The sequence below is a fragment of the Nelumbo lutea genome, chromosome 6, assembly GCF_056320005.1.
Source record: "Nelumbo lutea isolate HS-2025 chromosome 6, American lotus-T2T, whole genome shotgun sequence".
In the NCBI taxonomy this organism is placed as follows: Eukaryota; Viridiplantae; Streptophyta; class Magnoliopsida; order Proteales; family Nelumbonaceae; genus Nelumbo; species Nelumbo lutea.
The window spans coordinates 18,624,231-18,636,397 of NC_142689.1; the positions used below are offsets into that span (position 1 = coordinate 18,624,231).

At 36.3% G+C, this 12,167-nt stretch overlaps 1 pseudogene; it reads left to right on the forward strand.

Moving 5' to 3' along the window:
- The first annotated feature begins 3,780 nt into the window (after positions 1–3,780).
- On the forward strand, positions 3,781–4,271 carry LOC148847707 (telomere repeat-binding factor 1 pseudogene; annotated as a pseudogene).
- Positions 4,272–12,167: the final 7,896 nt, after the last annotated feature.

Below are 12,167 nucleotides of genomic sequence, written 5' to 3' on the forward strand. Positions count from 1 at the left end.
CGATATAAACAAATATTTTATATTGTATTAATCATATATTATATATTTTATATATATTTTAATATATATAATACCTTTTCCACTACTAATTTTATAATTATATAATATTATTGGGTCAGGCTTATTTGAAAAGCCCGAACCCATACCTGTGGACTTAAAATCTTATCCAAGTTCAATTTAAAAAGGGCTGGGCTGGGCGTTGGGTTACCCAGCCCATTAAAAAGGAATGTCACCATGTGTATAGACCACAGTCCACACAACTAAAAAGAAAGGAATAATTAAGTTAGTAGATGCTTTGTGACAGATCAGAGTTGGTGATGAATGTCATTCAAGATCTTTGCAATGATAACAGGCCTCTTCCTTTAGATGGTCATGGTGTCTTTATTTTCTTTCATTACTACATCCTCCAAGTTCCAACTTGATTTTTGTATATCTTAATCCCAGGAGTACTACCTATTCTATATAATTTTAGCTGAATAAGGTCTTTATGTCAGAGTTCATTATCCCAGAAATACGATTTCTTTGTTCCAGGGCAGCGTTAGGACATTGTCTTAGCAAATGGGATTTGTTCTATGTCACACCTCTCAGCCTTTGCAGTTGTATCAATAAAATTTTACAGTCACTGCCCCTCAACTGAGAGAATGTTTAGGGTTTAAAATAAATATCATCATGACATAATACAGGTTGGGAGGATAATGATAACCATCTGATCAATTCTCAAACATGACCTCTTTTCCTGGTGTCTGATAAGAGAACCCTGGTAAGCTTTTTAAATTCAACAGAAATTATCTCCAGGAGGAAACTTATTTATTTCTTGAACATTAATGGGAAATTGATTGATTTCTTGATTTTTTTTTTCTCCTGTCAAATCTAGAAATAAAAAAAGATAAAGATGGATGGAAAGGAGGGTGAGGGGTTGTGTGTGTGTGTAAAGAAGAAGGACTAGTTTGAGAGAGACATACATCCTTATCTGCCTCAAACTCCATTTGATTTGACATCTTAGCCAATTGAGATTAGCATCAATATTAACCAACGATATGATTTGACTAGGGTTAATTAGTTTTCTTGGTCTATGTTTAATAAGGAGTCACCTCCTACGTAAGAATCTTAGACTTTGTTAGGGCATAATGATTTTAATGTGTATAGACACAATGACAGTGAAAGAGTAACGGAGTACCGTCCTCCTGTGATTTTTAATTGATGATATTTGAGCCATTAACGATAAATTCAGAGAAGTGAAAGTGCTAAGAAACTTCAGTTTAGAAGACGTCAACCAGCCTGCAACAAGGGCCTACTGGATTCGTTGATTGGGCGATCACTGATCAGCATCAGCCTTAGCTACGGGACGAGCAGGCGAGCAGGCTCAGGGCCTCAGGCTGACTGAGTGAGACCCCACCTCCCCTATTATATATTGTTTTGTTTTCTCATTCCAGTGGGAGACGATGAGAAACGTACCCACGAGTGGTTGCCTTGTGAAATATCAACATAAATCCTATATGGTTTCGTCTAAGTATAAATGTAATCCGTCGAGGAGGAGACGGCAAGATGATAAGAGAGAAGAAGTGCACATTCTGTCTTCGAAGAAAAGCGGTAGCTGACTGAGTGAGACTAGGTCCCAGGTGGACGTCATGGGTTACATAGAGACCAAACAAACAATCATTTGTGACAGCCTGCTGGGGAATGGGTCCTACCAAGCTAACAAAAACTGGTAGTTCAAACGTGGCACTGACCCGCAATCATATCATAGCTACTCCTCAGTTGCCGTTCTACCATTACCATAGATAGGATAAGACTGTTGGTGATTGGTGGGTCATCTCCCCACAATCCACAATCCGCAAACAAAAAGGACCCTTTATATCGAAAAGTTCCGCTCTTGGCTGCATCCCTTCACCCACACCCCCACATGGGTTGTTCTCCTTCACTTCATTGCTTGGGTAGGGTTAAAACTCAGATACAGAATTACAGATAGATAGCTCCCCTCTACACTATTAGTTAAGTTGTCTTCTATATATATAAATACTTTAAAGAGGCTACGTACGCTATACAGTATCAACTGTCAGCCCATAACCCACAGGTCTCACAGAGTCACAGACAGACATGCACATACAACACAGAGACAGCCTGCAGCTTGGAGTTAGAGCCCACAAGACAAGGCTAGAACGACCTTATCACTTAGGGTGGTGGATTTAAAATCCACCAATCTCTTTGGGTGCAACTCTTATTTCACTCTCAAGTTTGGGGGTATCAGTATCAATAGCGTCATTCAGAAGGGGTGGGGTTTTGACGATCATTTCATTTCCGCGGAATCGTGGGGGGAACGTAATCCAGGTCAAATCTACTCCGGTCCTCCGGCGTATATACAGATATAAACAGACATGGTAGTGATCTCTCTCTCTCTCTCGTGGAAAAGGAAAGAGAAAAATGAAAGACGAAAACTTTCACGCTCAACATCAGAAGCCAGAAAGGTCGTCTGAGCTGAGCTAGTGGACGTCAACATCAGATTGCGTGACAATATGGGAAGTGGGTCCCAGTCATATCCAAAGGTGTAGGAAAACAGTTTTCTCTGCATACGGAAACAGCTCCTCCTCTGTCTGCCGTGTCTCTAGTCTCAACCGAACCTTCAAAATCCTTTGAACGGTGTCGTTGTAGTGTAATGAACCGATGTATTAATAATTCACAACGGAGAACGGTGGTATTGTAATTCTGCCCGTTAACTCACCGTGAATGATGAATCTCCCGTTTAATTGAATGAGGCATGAGGGGGGACCCTAATATGTTTTCAAACGAAAAAGGAAGTACCAAAATTGCCCTGGCCGTTTTTTTTTTTTTTTTTTTAAACGGCCATTGTTTTCTTAAGGGCGGCCAACCCAAACTATACAGTAAAAACAAATGAGCCCAAGAAGAAAAGGTTCAACCCAACCAATTTCAAGAGCATATTAGCTCGAATTCCTCCCCTGACTGCCTCACTGGCTCACTGCCCTCTTAGCACAAACACTCTTAGCAGTTAGCACCTCTAGATTCCAATATGGGCGCAATCAACTTGAATCGAGCCAAACTTTTACATGTATTCCATCGATTTAATTGAAATACTATTAGGTGATCAAAATTTGATTTTAATTCGAACTTTAATTTCTTGGTTTGAGCTTGGCTTAATTAAATATTCTATGAGTTCACTTAAACTGTACAATAAAAACAAATTAATGAGTCCCAACACCCAAAGAAAGGTTAAACCCAACCAACTACAAGAGCATATTAGCATCATTTCCTCCCTTGTCTGCCTTCCCTCTACCTTAAACACTCTTAGCACCTCAAGACTCCACTTGTACCATTTGATTAGAACTCGATTCCTTTGCAGGCCTAGATCCATGTGAAGGTCTACAAGCCCCCTCTGCTTCCTTCTGTCAAATAGCCCACTGAAAGAATATATATTTTTTTTTCAACACCATCTGCGTAGAATTGCCCGTCTTGCATATCTAATACATTCTGCTCCTCTAACCTATACCACGTGTTCCCGGAAAACATCTTGTTTAGAGAGTTAGCTTCCAGCCATATTTATTATGAATGTGATCTTTACACAACCCAGAAACCCCTTAATCATACTAGTGTCCAAAATAATAATAATGATAAAAAAATAAAAGGCAAAAGACTTAAACATAGCTTGTTACTCTTTTATCCATTTATTTTATTTCAAATTTTCAAAAACAACCAAAAAGAAGACACTTTTACTCACTGTTTAATATGTCAGTAGGTGGACCTAAAATGCTCTTTGGACTTCTCCTGATGAGTGCTCCAAAGGAGAAGTGGAACTCAAAAGAAGGAACTGTCCTTAAATCTGGGATTAAGAAACAAATGGCCACAATACTGAAAGACCCAGAATCAATGGTGTCTTGGCTTTGCATTCAAATATAGATGTGAAGGACAGGACAAGTGGAGGAATATGTTTTCATTGGAAAATGGGAGGAGATGGAAGGAGAAGGCCAGATTAGAATTCAAAAGAAGCTAACGGGTCCCAATCTTTAGAATTCATAAGTGATGAAGAAATTGTTGATGTCAAGCCTCTTGGCGTTGCAGATTATATTGCAGGTCTGAAAAAAATGCATCATAAATGTTGGATAATCTTATATTAGAAGCTATAACCAATTTGAAGGATCCTACGGGTTCTAACAAAACTTCTATTGTTTTGTATATTGAGGACCACTGCATTGACATCGCCAAACTTCAAGTGGCTGTTGTCAAAGAAGTTGAAGTTTTTTGACAGCAAGGGGATATAAGGTAAGGCCCAAATACAAGAAACAAGATCACAGTAAGGTCATCGTATTTCTCAAAAAGAAAAAGCTCCAAAGTGCTAATACTGGAGAGAAGTAAGAGGGATTATTTTAGAGAAAAAAGTCTCATCTATTAAATACAGAGAAGGGTAAAATAAGATTTAAAAAATTTTAAATGATTTCATCACATATGTTTAATTCTAGTGGGTCAGTATATAAGTTATGTACCTTTTTTTAAGTTTATTTTAAAATTTTAGGATATATTTAAGAGATTCAAGCAGACAAGGGCAACTTTTTGCCATAAATATCAATAAAAGATAATGTTTTTATAAAATAATCAAAATAAGATACTTATTTTTTTTAAATATCATAATGACACTGTTCATCGTCTTCCTTAGAACACCGGTTCCAAGAAGGGGAAGCCACCGCTATTCAAACTTCGTCGCCTGTAGATCATCGGTTCCAAAAAGCGCAAGCCACCACCAAATCAAACTTCGTTGTGTTGATCGATGCTTTCTGCCATACTCTGGGAACACCTCAGCCTTGGAGCTTCTGTTCGACTTTGGGATCTTCTTAAGCATGGCGAGAGAACTACTGACCGAGTGGCTTATGTTGTACAAGCCTTGCTTGATCTATTCTCTTACGTTGCCCTTACTGTGAGCGAATCCATCAAGACAGGTGTATTGATTCGTCATTGCAGCACTTAACAGAGTTCCCAAGTCATTATAGTGCCTCGAAGGTGAGTTTTTCGGTGACAGACCGGACAGAGCGCTTTTAAGATCAGCGACAATCTCGTCTCAAAGTTCGAGACAGTCATCCAGAGCCATCTCTTGAAGCGGGTCGAGTGTTCTGCGCTTCATTCGGATGCCAGTGCAGTTAGAAGCAGATGTTCTGACTTCATTGACTGTGTGCTGGACTGTAGCGGATTGACATCCGAATGGGCAATCTGAAGATGTTTGTGAAGTTGCAATGGTGGGACTTTGATGGACTTTGGTTCCTTTTTGATCGGATTTACAGAGGAGAGTAGTATTAGTAAAAGGGTTGAGAGGGTTAAGAGAAGAGGGAGCAGCACTTTAGTTATGGTTTTGAGATAGAACATGGAATGATTGGCTAGACTCTTTAACTGTGGTGTCTGGATTAATATTGTTGGGGGCTTAATTAATGGGGTAAGCTTCCGTGGAACATCACCGACTAAAAACAATGACAGGTAAAGGAAGTGGAAGGCGATGAACAGTGTCATTGTCGATATTTTTATAAAAAGTTATTCTATTTTTATTATTTTATAAAAATATTATCTTTTATTGATATTTAGGACAAAAATTGTCTTTATCTACCAAAAACTGTTTTGAAAATCTAGAATAAGAGAAAATCTATAATGTAAGAAAGGATAGGGTATTAAAAGAATTTTAATCAATCAAAATTCACCCATAAATTTTAATAAATAATCCTTGATTATCACATTTTATGATACCAATTGATTGATTAAAAAATTTTCAGATATCATATCTTTTCAATATTAAAATGGATCCCGTGGTTTAAATCTCTTGCCTGACATCAACCCATGTTTGATGACATTGGCGGGGTCGGATAATATTGGAGTGTTCACGCACCCCGTAAACCAAAGAGTCCACTGAATCCGGACTCCTTATAAAATGTTTCTTTTCCCGTGAAAACCTCTCTCTAACTCTTTCTTTACCTCTCAGTAAGAATAAACCCATCATCATAGTATCTCACTCTTCCGAATGTCCAAATTCACTCTCATCTCACCAAAACCATTAGCTAGTCTCCCTCCCCCCTCCAAGAAGCATCTTCACCAATTACGTCCTGTCCCAGATCAGTCGCCTCTGTTCAAACACTAGTCTCAACTTTTGAAGTGTTGCACTCAACAAACCTCCATACACATGCATTGAAGTTGACTTTTCAGCCTCCACACCATCAGAGCAGAGGAGACACCCCAACATCCCCTGAACCGCCGACAGAGCCTGCCTATCCTCTTCGGTCGATGACATGCTCTCTTCTGGGTGTAAGAGAATGCAGACCGCCATTCCGGACCTCTCCTATGAGCACTTCAGCTTAAGCTTTTAAGTTAAATTTTGGTTTAATTGTTCGCTTAACACTGAGCACCACTGTTGCTGCCAGTTTATCCCACTGAAACCAGTGTTTGCGTTTAGACCATCAAGAGAGGCATCTACCCTGGCTACCGACCGGGTTAATAGGAAATAGACCAATGTGTGGTCTTGAATCATTGGTCCAGACTTATTACTGTCTGATTTTATGATATCATGAATTGATCTATTTTTTCATGTCTATGATTGAAGCAATGTTTTTAACCTGTCATTGATTCGGCTAGTTGAACTGTTTGAATAGTCACTTGGTCAGGATATTGGGTCCGGTTCAGTTAAGACCTGACAGACAGTCAAAAACTGTTGACTTGGTCAAGAATTATTTGACCCGGCTGGTTCAACCAAAGACCTATTCGACCCGATGATTGGGTCGTGGGTTGTACACTTAATACATGCAAACTTTGCACTCCAATGTTCGGTTGTTTTTTTTTTTTGGGGTAACTTTTCAAGATCGTAGGCACCTTGTCCCACTATTTTCATGAAAAAAAAAACCCTTTTTGGCTTCAAATTATAATTTTTAATTTTTATAAATAAAAAAATAAAACTGAATTTAAAAACATAAATTAAATATAAAATAATGCATATAACATATGTAAAACATATTTATACATTTTCATTTTTATTGTATATATATATATATAAAATAATGCATATAACATATCCAAATTCGTAGTGAGAGCTTCAACACAAATTACAAAAATATACGACAAATCTAATTCCTCTAGAAAGAATAAAACTTCTGGTGGGAGCCCCATTTAAAAGAATTTGGTAAGTTACCGACTTAGTACACTCCATAGCCCACCCAATCCACTTTTCATGAATCCCAAATTTAATCAAAATCATTTCTATAAAGTTCCATTCTAACCTATTATAAGCATTTTTCATATCAATTTTGCGAGCCATTAAACCTTCTTTGCCTTTTTTTTTTTTTCTTTTAATGGTGTAAAACATTTCATGGGCTATAAGAATATTATCAGTGATTTGTCTGTTTAAGACAAAAGAACTTTAAAACGGGAAAATGATGTCATCTAAGAAAGGCTTGATCCTATTAACCAGGATTTTTGAGATAATCTTATAAATAACATTACATAGGCTTAGTGGCATGTGATTATTTGCGGCCTCAAGATCTAAATTTTGGGAATGAGAGCAATGAAATTATTGTTAAGGATCCTATTCATTCTTCCTGAGTGAAAGAAAGCTTTAACCGTATTACAAACTTACCTCTCAATTTAACCCATCCGGCTTACGAGCTTTTAAGATCTTTAGGGTGGAGACAATTTCTTCATCTGTAACTTCAGCAATGATGTACTGAATCATTGAGTCATTTATACAAGGATCAATATTCGCAATACACTCTTCAATGCCATCAGAACCACCTGAACCAAATCTAGATTCAAAAGAAATTACTAAAAAATCCGGCTATCTCTTCTTGGCTAGTTAAGAAATTCCCTCATTTTTTAACCTGACAATTTTGTTCTTATTTTTCCTCATAGTGGTTATGGCATGGAAAAAAAAAAAGAAATATTTTTATCTCCCAGATTGATCCAATCAATCCTAACTTTTTGAGCCCAATACACTTCCTCACGAGCTAGAAGGGAATCCAGTTGTTTTTGAAGCGCAGTCTCCTTGTTAAATAGTGAAATATTTGCAGGGTCATCAACCAAATTTCTTTGGATAGTCTCCAAATTTGAGAGAATATTTTGCTTTATGTTAAAAATATTTCCAAATTTTTCACGATTCCATCATATCCATTGATCAATTAAATTATTAAAATCTTTAATTTGATTAGGAATTACCATTCAATTGAGTAGGAGAAACCGACCTCTTGTTACCCAACAAGACCAACAAGAGGTCGGTTTCTCCTACTCGAAGGAAGCTGACATCCTTAACCTTATTAATCTTGTACTCTTGCTCAACGTATATGCCCCGAATCGTCTTATTTTATTAGCACCATGGAAATAACTCCATTTCAGTTCATGTTGAAATAGTTCTCCTTTATGAAATCTTTGTCTCGACATCCTTTGGTAATAGGACCATCTTTATCTTTCACAAATCACATGAATTGAAAGTCCCAATATGTGATGGACACAGCCTCGTTGTTACATCATTTTCAGTAAAGATTAGCAGAAGCTTCACATTTCTTTGGAATGGCATGCCAGAAGCCCAAACCTCTCATCCAGCTCCACGTCATTTGTAGACACTGAATACAATGTCTGTTCATCTCTTTCCATTAAACTAATTACACATAGAATCTCGTTGTAATCTCCATATAATATATAATATTACTACACGCATCTTCATCGATCTATATGATTAAGTCCCTTTAGTCAATTATAGCACGATAACCAGACAAAATAGTATTTATTTTTTATTACAAAGGGAATTATAGTTTGGTTTACTTTGTCTTTGTTTAGAAAAAATAAAATATAAATAAGAAAAATACAATGGAGACATTCTCATCCCTGATCCTTCGCCATTACTACTCGTCGTCACTAACCAGTTGCATTGATCCAACCTAAATTAAATAAATACTTATTGTATTTATTTATTCCTTGGATTCCTTGTACGGGGACTAAGATCAAATATATAGTAAAATAATAAATCAATAATGGAAATGGAATGGAATGACCACAGCCGTCTAATAACTTATCACATTCTCATGCCCACTTTCAGTACATTAGATTAGAAATGGGTGGTTAGAATAATTATCCGAATGGGTCCAACTGGTAATCTATAATAATGTTACTAATGACAAAAGAAAACACTTAGATAATTCAAGTCACGTTTTGATTGGTTACAAGAGAATGATATATGGCTAGTGGTGCTGTGCAATTCGGGCACTCTTAGCTGGTTGCTGACTGATTCCTATCTGGCAACGGACAGCACTTGAGAAGAAGACGGTGAAAAATTCTTGGGGGACTTGTCCAGTGGGAATACTCCGATGCTTAAGTTAGAACGCTGGGAAAAATAGTAAAGAGTGTAGAAGAGGCTAAGAGTGTAGGTCGCGCTAGATCACTGAGTTAGCTCGAGAGAAAGTTCGAGTAAGTTCAAGATAAGATCTAAGATGTTCGAGAGAGAGCCCTTCCCTTCAACTGGGGGGCTTTTATATAGGCGTTCTTGTCAAATCGGGCGTAGCCGCCACTGGGCTTCTTTCGTAGTCGTTATCTGCCAGGGCTATGCAGGTAACCGTTGCAAGGTATATACCCAATCGGGTGTGTGACACATCCTGGGAAGACAGACACGCCACCATTTGTCGAGAGACGTGGGTGCAATCTGTTGAATTGGTAGGGACTACGTCGTCGCTTAGTCACGAGCTACCTTGTAGCGAGCTATCCTATCGCATAGCGAGCTCCTTGGGGTAATTCCATGTGACCCCTCTCGAGGTTGCCTTTCGGGCAGTTTTTCTGCCTTAGGGTAGGAGCGAGATGGTTACCCTACCTCACGAGCGGGGATAGACCTGTCTTGGAGTACTCTCTTTTAATAGCTCGGGAGACCTCGAGCTCGCGTTGTCCCCCTAAAGCGAGCAATGGCGTGGCGAGCTACCCTGTTGGCTTGTTACTTAGTCACGGTCAGGCTGTCGTGCTGAGTTGTTGCTCATGGTGAGTCATGTCCACGAGTCATTGTCTCAAGGGGTCGGGTCAAATCTCCCTCCATCAACTATAAATCATGTTTTCAACTAGAAATTGAAGTTCATTACTTGATTCCAAGGTTTTTAAAATCGAACCGGACAGGGAACGGTTTTGGGTCCAGTTCTTAGGTCAAACAGTTTGGTCGTTTGGTCCAAATTGACAATTCATTCTGACAAAAATTAAAAAACAAAAAAAAAGGTCAAAAACCAATGTTTGGGTCAATGGTTCAATCGCCTGGGTCAGTATTTCGCTGACCAAATCAATAGTTTTTGGCCAAAAGAGCGATTTGACTGTCCAATTTTTCTGGTCCGACCATCTGTTCTGATTCGATTTTAAAAACACTGCTTGATTCATTTAGCTAATTAAGAACATATTCAAGGGGGAGTGGGGAGTGGGGACATATGTATCTCATAACATAATTAATTATTATGAATTAAAATTAATTAAATTAAAAAAAGTTGTATTTGTTGCGGTATAAATACAATGGGTTTACCAAGACTATAAAATGCGGACCGGATCTTTAAGTAGAGAAGAGAGGAAAGTTTTATATATAAAAAAAAAAAAAATCAGTATAACATTATTACCAATTATGATATAAATGACACCTGATTCTCTATCACGTTTATTATTCCAATTTATTAGTCAGTTGTTTTTCGAATATCATATCTTTTCCATATGATAGGCGAACCCAAAAACAAACGGGAATACAAAAGGGACAATTGTTGGACATGAACCATATTAGAGTCTTATTATGCAGTCTAAAATGCTGGGGTGTCACAGATGGGGAGGGTGTTCCGATTGATAAATTCAGTCACAGGAGGTGTGGTCATATAAGTTAAGCTGCAGTGAATTTGTATAGCATTTGTCGTAATATTATTAATTGAATTTTTTATAAAGGAGAAAATTAATATTATTCACAATTGATTTCTTACCCATTACTAAATATAAGAATGGCTCAATGTTATCGTCAAAGGACCCTGATTTCATTCTTCCATTTATACCCCTGCCATTAAAATATATTTCCATCTTATTACATTTTCAGAAATTTATTAATGTAATTTTATTAATGTAGTAATAATTATTAAGTTACATTGATTATTATAGTAAAATTTGTTATTTTCAAAATACTGTAATTACAGTAATTTTGAAATAACTCTAATTTCAATAATAATTATTAGTAGTTAAACTAATTATTTTTTCAAAATAATTATAACACTAATAATTATTATTGGAATTTTGGTGTAGTAATTAAATAGAGTAATCATTATAATAAATGTTTTACTATAGTTACAATTTCTTAAAATTAATTTTACTACTCTAACTATTAAGTTGTGTTATTTTCCAGAAAAATTACTAGAAATTAATGAATATACAAATTTTTCAACCAATAATTTCTTTATAAATTTAATTTAACATTAATTAAAAATTATAAAATTGAAAAATAAATTCAAAAATTATAGCTACAGGAAATAATTGGTGGAGTTTGCAAATTGCCAAACAAAATATCATAATTTTGGAAAATTTTGGAGAAGAAAATAAAAAAATACATTAGTGTAATTTTGGAAAATTTCTTTAAATGTAGTAAATAATTATTGGAATATTTTGGAAAATTGGGAATGTTTATTACATTTGATAGATTTTGGAGAATTATTTAAAAATTGTGTGTTTTTTCATTTTAAATTATTAAAAATAAATTAGTATTGGTAAAGAAAAATGTTATTTTGAACCAATAATTACACAAATTATTTCTGTTATTAATATAAATTAGTATAATATTGGAAAATTTTAGAAAAGGAAATTATTAATTAACTTATATTGAAAATAAAAGATAAGTTAGTGTAATTTTGGAAATTATATATTTAAAAAATAAAATAAATTATTTAATATATTTTAAAAAATCAATAATTTAGTATATATGCTTTTTGAAATTTACCAAGAACCACATTCAATATATTCTTTTGATCAATTTTACCAGCAATTTGGACACTGAATTTTCCCGCATGGATTCTGATGATGCGCGATCTGGCCGGTCTTAGCTGTCAACGACCTTGCTTCTGAACTGAATAGCAGGGAACCTGAAACGGAAGAGATGAGGAAGCTCCGGGGGGGAACCCGGTGTAGAGGCTCCGAAACTTAAGTTAGAATCCTTC